Below are 13,625 nucleotides of genomic sequence, written 5' to 3' on the forward strand. Positions count from 1 at the left end.
TCACCTTACATTCCGCTCCATCGCCGGTCTCCTGGGAGTTGCTGTTCACCAGTACGGGGCCGGGCCGTGTATCGCGTTTCCATAACGACGAGGCAGGAACTTCCCTGCTAGAGCGCTGACGTCAAGGCAGAGCTGCTTGCCTCTGATTGGCCAGCGCTCTGCCATTCAGCAGCGGTGACAGGAAGTTCCTCCCTCGTCGCTATGGAGGCAGAATCCCAGCATGGAACGGAGTGGAGCGGCGCACTACAGCACCCAGGAGGCCGGCAATGAAACGTAAGGTACACTATGTTATATGCTCACCTTACCTTCCGTTCCACCGCCGGCCTCCTGGGTCTTGTAGTTCGCCGCGAGGACGTCGCGATGTACCCGGGAACTACAAGATCCATGAGACCGCCGGTGGAACGGAAGGTAAGGTGAGCATTATACTGTGTGTGCGTGCATGCGTGTGTGTTTGTGTGTGTTTGTGCGTACATGTGTGTGCTTGTGTGGACTGCAAGTGCGGGTCAGAGTGTGGTGGATGTACGAAACCGGAAGTGTGTGCGGTGAGAATTTTGCTCGTACAGCAAAGCTTTCTCGTAAAGTGGGTTACAAATTTACAGAAAGCTTTGCTTGTATAGCGAAAATCTCGTTATGTGGGTTACTCGTTAAGCGAGGTACCACTGTATTTAGTTTATGTATTGGCTAATGCATGTAAGCCCAGAAACCAACGGCAAGGTCAGTTTTTTAGATATTTCTAGTGAGTCTCTTTCTGACTGAGCACTCCGCACTAAGACCTGGCTGTGTTCATAACCATTGTAGCAGGAGCCTAGCTGCCCATACATGGAGGTTTGTAGTCCAAATAATGGCATTTTGCCCAGACACGGATGTTTTTAACCTAGATAGTGGCATTTAAGTTAGGTTCCCGGATTACAGAGATATACCTTTCTGTTGGTTTCCAGGCTTACATGCATTGGCCAATACATAAACTAAATATCTCTCTTTTGCAGTAATGAAGTGCCATATTTTCCCTTGTTCATTTTTGGCTTTTTCAGTGTGCAGCTGTATGCATTTTATACATACAATGATACCGTCATCCCCCGATCCCTTCATCGCGTTACTGTATAATGTCCCAGCATTCCCAGCAGTGTCACCTCTCCAGTCAGCAGCTCAATCATCTTGTAGGTGAGTTCTAGGATCTTCTGGTCATTGATGTCCTCATGTATCGGGGGGTGAGGTGGAGGCCCCGTGATTGGGCTCAGGGGTCTTCCCCATCCCTCAGACACAGGGGCCTGACAGCGCTCACTAGAGGTCTTCTTCACTACTGTGTAATCCTGGTTATGGAGAGACACAGTAATAAATCTCACTCCAGACATTTCCAGAGTCCTCACCTCTCCAGTTCTGTCCATCTGTTATTCCCATAGATAAGAATGATGTAATGTGACGTCATCAGAATCTCTCACCTCTCCAGTAAGCCGGAAGAGGATCTCTAGGGTGAGGTGTAATATCCTCTCCACCATCTTGTCCCTGTCCATATCCATCCTTGATGGGTCAATCAGGAGAATTTTGTTATATCGAAGATCTCCACTGAGAGGATCCAATATTGTAGGGACCTGAATGGGGAGAAGATGACGATGTAACATCATAAAGAATGAAGTGTAATAATACAATTACTGGAGATAACCGTTCACTACTTAGGGATGATTGCCGGGCTGCCATGAGGAGTCCAGTCTAACTCTGCTGCCTCATTACAGTGAATGGATCTTTTGGGGGTTTAATCTGAATCAAGTCATTTGAAGAATTACATGTAAACCTGTCATGCTAATAGGTTGAGGAGAAGGGTGTAGCCTCACAGCGCCCTCAACCAGGATTACCCGGAGGGGCATGATTACGTGCCTACCCAGTCATCACCAGAGCCACTGAGGTTGGACTTTGCTGCCAGTAGGCACCAGTTACCAATACAGGGCAGTCCCTGGTTGTTGTTTGTCACCAAGAGGCTGAGCGGTGTATCATGAGAAAGATGGGGTGGGAACCACTGCCTCTAGGGAGGAACAGGAAGGATAAACCCTGTCACTTACTCTGAGCAACCCTGAGCTCCCCGATGTCCCAAGACAGGTTCTTTCCCCTTGTGCGGCAATCACGTGTCTATCCCTGTCTTACCCTAATCACATCTGTGTCTAGTGAGCAGGGCAAGGGGAACATTAGTCCTGCTTTATGATAATGACACAAAAGGAAAACGACAGACAAAAGGAAAAAGAAACTGCATTCCCAAACAACAGGTGGTGAAAAAGGGGGATGGAAAGAGAAATAAATAAAAAGGGAGATGATAAATAAAAATACATCAATGAAAACTTCCAAGCAGCAATCTCCAGGATCAAATTCAAAACAATTTCTCTTTCCATGGCTCACACCTCCATGCCAGCACCATGGAAAAGCAAGTTATCACTGGCAACTACCGAGGTAAAGTGGTGAGAACTTATACCAGGGGAAGTGCAGAAATCAGAACAGCTGAGACAACTCAGGATGGTAAGCCAAGAAAGACAAGGGTCTGCTTAACCCTAGCAGCACCAGCACAAGGATCGTCTGCACAGCTAAGCGGAAGGCAAAGCAGATCCAACTAGTGCTGGCGTGCGCTGTGACCTTCTGACCCATGGGATAGGGGCGACCTCTCTCGGTCTGATAACCTGATGTCAAAACCCTGATGTAAGTGTTCAGTGTAGAGAATGGGATAAATGTGATCCAAAAGTCAAAGCCAGATGGAGAAGTCCCATCTATGATCAGCTCTAATCCTGCCATCTCCACCTCTCTCATTACACAAGTATAAAACATACTAGAAATAGGCCCGATGCTATCACATCGGGAGTGCGGTGAAAAAAAACATCTGTCTATGCTTAGTGGTGCTGACAGGAGCAGTGGTGAGTGGGGCTGGGGATATACAGATCTGGTCGGGGGGCTGGGGGTATACAGATCTGGTCGGGGGCTGTGGGTATACAGATCTGATCGGGGGGCTGGGGGTATACAGATCTGGTGGGAGGGCTGGGGGTATACAGATCTGGTGGGGGGGCTGGGGGTATACAGATCTGGTGGGGGGGCTGGGGGTATACAGATCTGGTGGGGGCTGGGGATATACAGATCTGGTGGGGGGCTGGGGGTGATACAGATCTGGTGGAGGTGCAGGGGGGATACAGCTCTGGATGGGTGGCTGGGGGCATACAGATCTGGTGGCATACAGATCTGGTGGGGGGGGGCTGGGGGCATACAGATCTGGTGGGTAGGGGCTGGGGGTACACAGATCTGGTGGGGGGGCTGGGGGTATACAGATCTGGTGGGGGCTGGGGATATACAGATCTGGTGGGGGGCTGGGGGTGATACAGATCTGGTGGAGGTGCAGGGGGGATACAGCTCTGGATGGGTGGCTGGGGGCATATAGATCTGGTGGCATACAGATCTGGTGGGGGGGGCTGGGGGCATACAGATCTGGTGGGTAGGGGCTGGGGGTACACAGATCTGGTGGGGGGGCTGGGGGTACACAGATCTGGTGGGGGGGCTGGGGGTACACAGATCTGGTGGAGGGGCTGGGGGTACACAGATCTGGTGGAGGGGCTGGGGGTACACAGATCTGGTGGAGGGGCTGGGGGTATACAGATCTGGTGGAGGGGTATACAGATCTGGTGGGTGGGGGGGCTGGGGGTATACAGATACAGATACAGATACAGATTTTTAGTAATGTGCTCCTGCTGGTTCCCTTCTGTCCTCTATTATGCCGTGTCTCACATGTCCTCTGTGCCTGCGGAGCCTCCAGCTGCAGCAGACTCCTCCATGATAGCGTGCGGTGTATGGAGAGGCCACTCCAGGTTGATGTCATGGCTTTACTGCAGTTGAATGCTTTACGGCGCAACAAAGCATTCAACTGCAGTAAAGGGCTGACAGCAGAATCGGAGGTGGCCCCGGACAGGTGAGTATATAGCAGTGTGTGTGGCTGTGTTGTGTGCATGTGCGCTATGTGTGTGTGTATGTGCTTGGTGTATCTATGTATGTCTGCTGTGTGTGTATGCGTGCATGCGTGCAGTGAGGACCCGGAAGGCGGAGCATCGTTCGAACTGCGGCTGCGCAACGGTGAATGCCGCAGTGCATCACGGAATAGGGGAACAGACAGAACTGGTGATGTGTAAGTAGATAATACTGGTGGATAAAACAAGACTGAGCACAAGACCTTCACAGCCGTCTACACATCATAGGGGGATTTCATGGCACCTTCTCTCCATCTACCTGATGATCCTGAGGAACATCGGGATCTTCTTGTTTACAGTCCTGTGGGAGAAGAGGACGGGGACATCTCTCTGGTGTTGTCCTCTTACTGGATAGAGCTGGAGGAGAGACATACAGGGACTGAATTCATTCCTTACATACAGATAATTATAGGCCGTGTGTATTTAGTCCTGTCTATTACCTGGTGATGTGAGGGGCTGGGGAACATCCATCATGACGTCCTTGTACAGATCTTTGTGTCCTTCTAAATACTCCCACTCCTCCATGGAGAAATAGACGGTGACGTCCTGACACCTTATAGGAACCTGACACATACAATAATACCGTCACCCCCGATCCCTTCATAGCGTTACTGTATAATGTCCCAGCATTCCCAGCAGTGTCACCTCTCCAGTCAGCAGCTCAATCATCTTGTAGGTGAGTTCTAGGATCTTCTGGTCATTGATGTCCTCATGTATCGGGGGGTGAGGTGGAGGCCCCGTGATTGGGCTCAGGGGTCTTCCCCATCCCTCAGACACAGGGGCCTGACAGCGCTCACTAGAGGTCTTCTTCACTACTGTGTAATCCTGGTTATGGAGAGACACAGTAATAAATCTCACTCCAGACATTTCCAGAGTCCTCACCTCTCCAGTTCTGTCCATCTGTTATTCCCATAGATAAGAATGGTGTAATGTGACGTCATCAGAATCTCTCACCTCTCCAGTAAACCGGAAGAGGATCTCTAGGGTGAGGTGTAATATCCTCTCCACCATCTTGTCCCTGTCCATATCCATCCTTCACGGGGCAATCAGGAGAATTCTCTTCTATAGAAGATCTCCACTGAGAGGATCCGATATTATAAGGACCTGAATGGGAAGGAGATGAGCCGATCTGTAAAATTAATGGAGATAAGGGAGGTGAGATATTATTTGGGTACTAAAAAATATTCAACATGAAATATTCTATGTAAATATTACAACCGTAAAAGTAGCACATTATCTTTATAAAAAAAGAGAATTTTGTTTACTTACCGTAAATTCTTTTTCTTATAGTTCCGACATGGGAGACCCAGACCATGGGTGTATAGCTTCTGCCTCCGGAGGACACACAAAGTACTACACTCAAACGTGTAGCTCCTCCCTCCGGGCTATATACACCCCCTGGATGACAATCTAACCAGTTCAGTGCAAAAGCTGAAGGAGGACAGCCGCCCATAAGTAGAGATAGAGTAAAACTCGGAAAAACCGGAACCTCTGTCTACAACAACAGCCGGTGAAACACACGGAACAAGAACTGCCAACAGGCAACAGGAAGGGTGCTGGGTCTCCCATGTCGGAACTATAAGAAAAAGAATTTACGGTAAGTAAACAAAATTCTCTTTTTCTTCATCGTTCCTTATGGGAGACCCAGACCATAGGACGTCTCAAAGCAGTCCATGGGTGGGAAATAAACAAAACTGAGAAGTAGGCAAAACCTAACTTCACAAATGGGCGACAGCCGCCTGAAGGATGCGTCTGCCCAAGCTCGCATCTGCCGAAGCATGAGCATGCACTTGGTGGTGCTTCGAAAAGGTGTGCAGACTAGACCAAGTGGCAGCCTGACAAACCTGCTGAGCCGTAGCCTGGTGCCTGAAAGCCCAGGAGGCACCGACAGCTCTGGTCGAGTGCGCCTTAATCCCTGGCGGTGGGGGCACCTGAGAACACTGGTAGGCATCGGAGATGGCCGTCCTAATCCAACGAGCTAGGGTCGGTTTAGAAGCAGAGAGACCCTTGCGCTGACCCGTGGTTAGCACAAAAAGTGAGGTGCACCGCCTAAAAGCGGCGGTGCGTGACACATAGATTCGGAGCGCCCGCACCAAATCCAAGGTATGCAACGCCTTCTCAAAGCGATGCACAGGGGCCGGACAAAGGGAAGGCAATGAAATGTCCTGGTTAAGGTGGAAAGAAGACACCACTTTAGGGAGAAAATCCGGAGTCGGACGGAGAACCACCTTGTCTTGGTGAAACACTAAAAAAGGTGACTCCGAAGAGAGCGCAGCCAAATCAGAGACTCTCCTGAGAGAAGTTATGGCTACTAGAAAAACCACTTTCTGTGAAAGTCTAAACAAAGGAACCTCCCTAAGAGGCTCAAAGGGGGGTTTCTGTAAGGCCGTGAGGACCAGATTAAGATCCCAGGGATCCAAGGGCCGCCGGTAAGGAGGAATGAGGTGAGATGCGCCCTGCATGAAGGTGCGCACCTGAGCCAGTCGGGCGATACGCCGCTGGAATAATACCGACAGAGCCGACACCTGTCCCTTGAGGGAATTGAGGGACAGTCCTAGCTGCAGACCGGACTGTAGAAAGGACAGGATGGTCGGCAAGGAGAACGGCCAAGGAGCATGGCCGGAAGAGCGACACCAGGACAGGAAAATCTTCCAAGTCCTGTGGTAAATCTTGGCCGAGGAAGACTTCCGAGCCTGAGTCATAGTGGAGATGACCTCAGAAGGAATGCCTGAAGCCGTCAGGATCCAGGACTCAAGAGCCACGCCGTCAATCTGCGAGCCGCAGAATTCTGGCGGAAAAACGGACCTTGAGAGAGAAGGTCTGGGCGGTCCGGGAGATGCCACGGCACCTCTACGGACAGACGGAGCAGGTCTGGGTACCAAGCTCGCCTGGGCCAGTCTGGTGCAATGAGTATGACCCGACGGCCCTCCATTCTGATCTTGCGCAGAACCCTGGGCAAGAGAGCTAGAGGGGGAAACACATAGGCCAGACGGAACTGGGACCAATCTTGAACCAGCGCGTCCACTGCGAAGGCCTGAGGATCGTGGGAGCGAGCCACGTAAACCGGAACCTTGTTGTTGTGCCGGGATGCCATTAGATCCACTTCCGGAGTGCCCCACTTGCGGCAGATTGACCTGAACACTGCCGGATGCAGGGCCCACTCGCCGCTGTCCACGGTTTGACGGCTGAGATAATCGGCCTCCCAGTTTTCTACGCCTGGGATGTAGACTGCGGATATGGTGGACTTGGAGTCCTCCGTCCACTGAAGGATTCGTTGAACCTCCAACATCGCCAGGCGGCTGCGAGTCCCGCCCTGGTGATTGATGTAGGCAACCGCTGTCGCGTTGTCCGACTGGACTCGAATGTGCTTGCCCGCCAGCAGGTGATGAAAGGCTACGAGAGCTAGAAGAACAGCCCTGATTTCCAGCACATTGATCGAGAGTGCTGATTCGGACGGAGTCCAAGTGCCCTGTGCTCGGTGGTGGAGAAATACCGCTCCCCAGCCGGAGAGGCTGGCATCCGTGGTGAGGATCACCCAGGACGGAGTCAGGAAGGAGCGTCCCTGTGACAGAGAGAGGGGCCGAAGCCACCACTGAAGAGAGCTCCTGGTCTGCGGCGACAGAGCCACTAGCCTGTGCAAGGAAGAGGTCCGCTTGTCCCAACAGCGGAGAATGTCCAGCTGCAGGGGACGCAGATGGAACTGGGCAAAGGGAACCGCTTCCATTGACGCCACCATCTGACCCAGCACCTGCATGAGGTGCCTGATGGAATGACGGCGGGGCTTCAACAGAGAGCGCACCGCCAGATGAAGGGACTGCTGTTTGACTAAGGGCAGCTTCACAAGTGCCGGCAGAGTCTCGAATTGCATCCCTAGGTACGTAAGTTCCTGGGTCGGGGTCAGAGTGGACTTGGGCAGATTGACAAGCCACCCGAATTGAACAAGCGTGGCGAGAGTGAGTGAGACACTCCGCTGGCAGTCTGCACTGGATGAGGCCTTGACTAGAAGGTCGTCCAGGTATGGCATTACTGCCAACCCCTGGAGATGCAGGACCGCAACCACTGCTGCCATGACCTTGGTGAAAACACGAGGGGCCGTGGCTAACCCGAAGGGGAGAGCCACGAATTGGAAATGTTCCTCTCCGATTGCAAAGCGTAGCCAACGCTGGTGTGAAACCGCAATAGGCACATGCAGATAGGCATCTCTGATGTCGATGGATGCTAGAAAATCTCCTTGGGTCATTGAGGCAATGACCGATCTCAGAGATTCCATGCGAAAGCGTCGCACCTGAACATGCTTGTTGAGAAGCTTGAGATCCAGGATGGGCCGGAAGGAACCGTCCTTCTTGGGGACTAGGAAGAGGTTTGAGTAGAAACCTCTGAACCGTTCCCGGGCGGGAACCGGAACAATTACACCGTTGGCCTGCAAGGATGCCATGGCCTGTGAGAAGGCGGCGGCTTTGGAGCAGGGGGAAGAAAATTCTATCCTGTAGCCGTGGGAGATGATATCCCGCACCCACTGATCGGAGACGTGCTGAAACCACACGTCGCCAAAGTGGGAGAGCCTGCCACCGACCAAGGACGTTGCTGGCGCAGCCAGATAGTCAAGAGGAGGCTGCCTTAGTGGCAGCGGCTCCTCCGTTCTTCTGAGGACGCGGCTTCGCGCGCCAGTTGGGTTTACGATCCTTGGCTGAGGTAGTGGACGAAGCTGAGGGCTTAGAGGATGACCAGTTAGAGGAACGAAAGGAACGAAACCTCGACTGGTTCTTGCCCTGGACAGGTTTCCTGGTTTTAGTTTGTGGCAAGGAAGTACTTTTCCCGCCAGTAGCTTCCTTAATAATTTCATCCAGTTTTTCACCGAACAGCCGGGACCCAGCAAAGGGGAGCCCAGCAAGGTACTTCTTAGAAGAAGCGTCTGCTTTCCACTCTCGAAGCCACAAGATCCTGCGGATCACGAGAGAATTAGCGGAAGCCACCGCCGTGCGGTGAGAAGCCTCCAGAATGGCAGACATGGCGTAGGATGAAAAAGCCGAAGCCTGGGAAGTTAAGGCAACCATCTCGGGTATAGAGTCCCTGGCGAGGGAATGTATCTTCGCCAGAGAGGCAGAGACTGCCTTAAGAGCCCACACTGCTGCAAAAGACGGGGAGAACGAGGCTCCTGCCGCCTCATATACAGATTTGGCCAGGAGGTCAACCTGGCGGTGAGTGGGATCCTTAAGAGAGGTGCCATCGGCCACAGATACGACTGTCCGGGCTGAGATTCTAGACACCGGAGGGTCTACCTTTGGGGACTGAGCCCACTCCTTAACCACCTCTGGTGGAAAGGGAAAACGGTCATCAGAACTACGCTTTGGAAAGCGTTTGTCAGGACAGGCCCTGGGCTTGGTAACAGTGGCCTGAAAACTGGAGTGGTTAAAAAACGTACTCCTAGCTCTCTTAGGAGAGGTAAACTGGTGTATTTCTACCAGAGAGGCTTGTTCCTCTGACACTGGGGGATTGAGGTTCAGTACGGAGTTAATGGATGCAATCAAGTCACTAACATCCGCATCACCCTCAGATAAGTCAATGGGGTACATAGAGGTAGCGTCTGAGCCCACAGTAAAAGTATCCTCCTCGCCCTGCACCTCAGCTCGTGAATCAGAGTCGTGGGACGAGGAAGGAGAAGGGTCCCTGCGTCTCCGTTTAGGAGGACGGGGTCCTAAAACATGCTCTGAGAGCTCTGCAAAGCTCGGAGCAGCAGAGGCGCCCTGAGAAGGGGGCTGATGCATGGTCTGAGGAGGCTCCAGGCTGAGGCACCACCATGTTAGAGCAGGCATCACAATGTGGATATGTGCTCGGTTCTGGCAGAATGAGCTGACATGCAGAGCATATAGAGTACAGCTTAGCAGACTTGCTCCTAGTGACAGACATGCTGCTGAGGTGGAGGCTCTGCAGTAAAGAATACACTCCTGTAGAATGACCCCCTGAGAGTGTATAATAAAGCCCACAACCAGAGGTTGTGGCTTACCAGACCGTGTGTGCCCTCCGGATTCCACAGCTCGGACCCCCAGTGAAGCGTCTGCTTTCCAAGATGCAGCAGCTGCAGCAGCCAGCGCCGATCAGTGTGAGAACGCTGATAAAATGGCGCTGGAGTGAGGAGGGGGGGGCGGGGATTAGCCCAAGAGCGGGAAACCGGAGGGCCAAGGAGAGATACAGGGGAGAGAAACATCTCCTCAGAGAGGAGTGTCCTCCCCTCTGCTGAACGGCCGGTGGGCGGCGCCACACTGTTCCCCTGCATGAATGACATGCAGGGGAAGCTGAAATCGAAAACTAGGCCGCAACTGAAGCCGGGGCCTAGATTTTTACATGCGGCCGACGAGCAGGCACCCTCGGCGCGGTTCTCAGGAAAAACCCAGAGAACCGGCCGGAATTCACAGCAAAGTCAAAAGACACACTCTCCCCTTAATAAATGTACCCGGGACCCCTGAAAAACGTCTCAATACTTAGCTTTTGAGACGCAGGGCCATGTCCCTGGGGGGGGTTAAACGCTCCGTCCGGCAGGATCCTGACAGGGCTGCGGATGGAGACCGGTCTCCTGCAAAGCAGAGAGGACCGTGATGGCTCCCACTTCAAGCCAGAGCCTCAGAGGATGGTGAAGGAGCGCGGCATGTGAAGGCTCCAGCCTTGTAAAGTCAACCTTAACAGCACCGCCGACACAGTGGGGTGAGAAGGGACATGCCGGGAGTCCAGACTGGACCCGCTTTTCTTCCATATCTTTGAAATCAAAAATCTTAAAAATCAGAGAATGCATGTGTGTGTGTGACCTCCTGAAACACAAAGCATTGAACTGGTTAGATTGTCATCCAGGGGGTGTATATAGCCCGGAGGGAGGAGCTACACGTTTGAGTGTAGTACTTTGTGTGTCCTCCGGAGGCAGAAGCTATACACCCATGGTCTGGGTCTCCCATAAGGAACGATGAAGAAAAAAAACAATCCTTCACACGGCAATGTGAGCTGAAAAATAAGAGTACTTGCTTCCATAATAAGAGTAGGAAAATACAAAAGTGCAAAAACTAATAATTTTCCAGTTTTTCGGTTAAGAACAGGGCAATGGGATTAGGATTCGATGTATTCTTGTTTCTAACGGAAGAAGAGGAGCGCACACATGGCGTCCGGATCTGTGCACTCGCTGACACACAATTTACCACCCATTTCTTGTTTGAAGACAGCAAAATAGTGAAAATTATCCCAATTACAAAATGTGCCCACATTATATTTCACTCATAAACTAGAAAAATTATGTAAATAAAAAAGTTTAGACATTCTAAACTGGTTTCGGAGCTTGTAGACTTTAACCCCTTAACGACCGCGGGAAGTAAAATTATGTCCTAGCGTTCAGTGTTAATCCCCTCCCGCTGCTGCCGGAAAGTAATAAAGAAATCAAGTGTATGCCGCCCCCCCAACATCAGAAAATTTCAGTGGTTTCATCTACCAAGGGTAGCTTAGTCCCTGGAGACCACGATGCGGGCAGAAAAAAAATGATTTATCTCCCACCTGGCATGATTAATCATGTCAGATGGGAGATAGTCGCCTCCCCCGGTCCCCGAATGTGGCCAAAATGCCCCCCCCACCCAATCAACTAAAATGGACCATCCTTCTCCTCTGAGTTCTGTCATATCTGACATGTCAGATGCAACATCAAAGTTCTCCCCAGGTCCAGCCAGGTCACCCCCTGTCAATCCCCGGTCTCCCGTTACCTCCTGCAGTGACGATCCCCCACAATCCCTCCTCTTCCTTCTCAGAAGATCATGGTCACATGTGCAGAGCGGCTCTCAGATGGCTCCCTGCTAGTAGTGACACTGAGCTTACTGCAGCTCCCACTGCCATGCTGTGGACCCGGGAAGTGTGAGTGCAGTTATCACTGCACCCACACTCCTCCCATGGAGGGTTTGCACTTCCAGAAAATGGGGGATACGTTCTCAAAGTTTGCCACCCATGTTCTGGAAGGTACAAAATCGTTGTAGGATTACGAAAATGGATTACGGCAGACCGGATTTTTTTTCTCTTTTCAATAAATTGCTGAAAGAGGGAATGTGTTGGGGAGTGTTTTTTCAAATAATTTTTTTTTTGTCCTTTTTTTATTACTGACTAGGTTAGTGATGTCAAGTATCTGATAGATGCTGTGACATCATTAACACTAACCCCAACAACCCTATTTATTTCCCCATTTGCCACCGCATTAGGGCAATGGGAAGAGTCGGGGCGAAGCGCCAGGATAAGCGCATCCAATGGATGCGCCACTTCTGGGCGGATGCGGCCTGCTATTTTTAGGCTGGGAAGGGCCAAATAACCATGGGTCTTTCCACCATGAGAATACCAGACCACAGCTGTCCACTTTACCTTGGCTGGAAATCCAATTTGGGGGGGTGTCATGGTGTGATATTGTGGGTTAAGTACCATTTTGTGTGGGTTCATGTTTTGGGCGTGGTGGTCTGTCTATTCGATATAGTTTGTCCTGTTAAGTCAGGTTATATCGCCTTGAAGTGCTTCTGTGAATAGGTCTGGGGAGGGGGCCTGGAATCCACCTAAACTCGGTTTACGTGAGAGATTAGTGATTCTGGGTGAGACTTACAAGAGAGAGGAAGCAAGATTGAACCTTTGAGGGAGACGCCGAAGCTGCGGCCAGCACCCCAAAGACACTGTGAGAAACCCCGATTTCCCTGGAGAAGGACTGCTGGAGGAGTGTGACTGAACTCGGGGACATTTATGCCATTTCTACCCTCCGTGTGGTGGATTATTTGATGGTCATTCTATATTGCATGGAATAAATATGCTTTGGATTGTTCACTCATCTCTCGCTCTGTTAATTGTGTGAGAAAGACCCCTTCACAGGGGGACCCAGCTTTTTTTTAATTATTTATATATTAAAAAACCAGCAAGGGGAGACCTTCATTTTGGAATACCAGCCAAGGTGACGCTGCCAACTGTGGTCTGCAGCCGTCTGCTTTACCCTAGCTGGTTTTTTTTGGTTTGTTGTTTTTTTAATTATTTATTTAAATTTTTTTTATTTTTTTTTAGCTAAATACAAAGCTAAACACCCTTTAGTGCCACATGAAAGTCACTAAATGGTGCCAGCTTAGAATATGCAGGGGGGTGGGACATTATATATGTGTTTGACGTCTATTTATCTATCCATCTATCCATTCTAGCTTATTAGGCTGTGTGCCCACGATCAGGATTTGCAGTGGTTTGGACGCAAAGTGTTTTGACTGCGATGTTGTGCAGTACAAGCGCAGTAGCGGGATGTTTAGAAATCTCATCCCCACTGTGCTTTTTTTATCTGCAGCATAAACTGACCAGCGGCGCGGCTTCCTGAGGCGCAGGATGTCAGTTTATGCTGTGGAGAGGAGTGTGTTCTTCGCAGGGAGAATAAAGTCCGCAGCGGCCTGAACCCAGATCGTGGGCACGGGCAGCTGCATTCTCGTGTGGAAAACACTGGCATCTGCACAGAAGGGCTGACACTGCGTCACAGTCTAAGTGAGAAACTTGGCACTACAGCAACATTTTTGTAAACTACTTGTGGAGTTAAAATGCTCACTGTAACCCTGAATAAAAATTTTTAGTGGTCTACTGTCCAAAATGGGGTCACTTGTGGGGGTTTCT

At 51.0% G+C, this 13,625-nt stretch overlaps 1 protein-coding gene across 1 annotated transcript in view; it reads right to left on the reverse strand.

Annotated features, from left to right (window-relative positions):
- LOC142259168 (uncharacterized) overlaps positions 1-13,625 on the reverse strand; it is a 112,859-nt gene that overhangs the window by 19,247 nt on the left and 79,987 nt on the right. The gene's annotated exons all lie outside the window — the stretch shown is intronic.

The sequence above is a fragment of the Anomaloglossus baeobatrachus genome (assembly GCF_048569485.1).
Source record: "Anomaloglossus baeobatrachus isolate aAnoBae1 chromosome 5 unlocalized genomic scaffold, aAnoBae1.hap1 SUPER_5_unloc_3, whole genome shotgun sequence".
NCBI lineage: Eukaryota > Metazoa > Chordata > Amphibia > Anura > Aromobatidae > Anomaloglossus > Anomaloglossus baeobatrachus.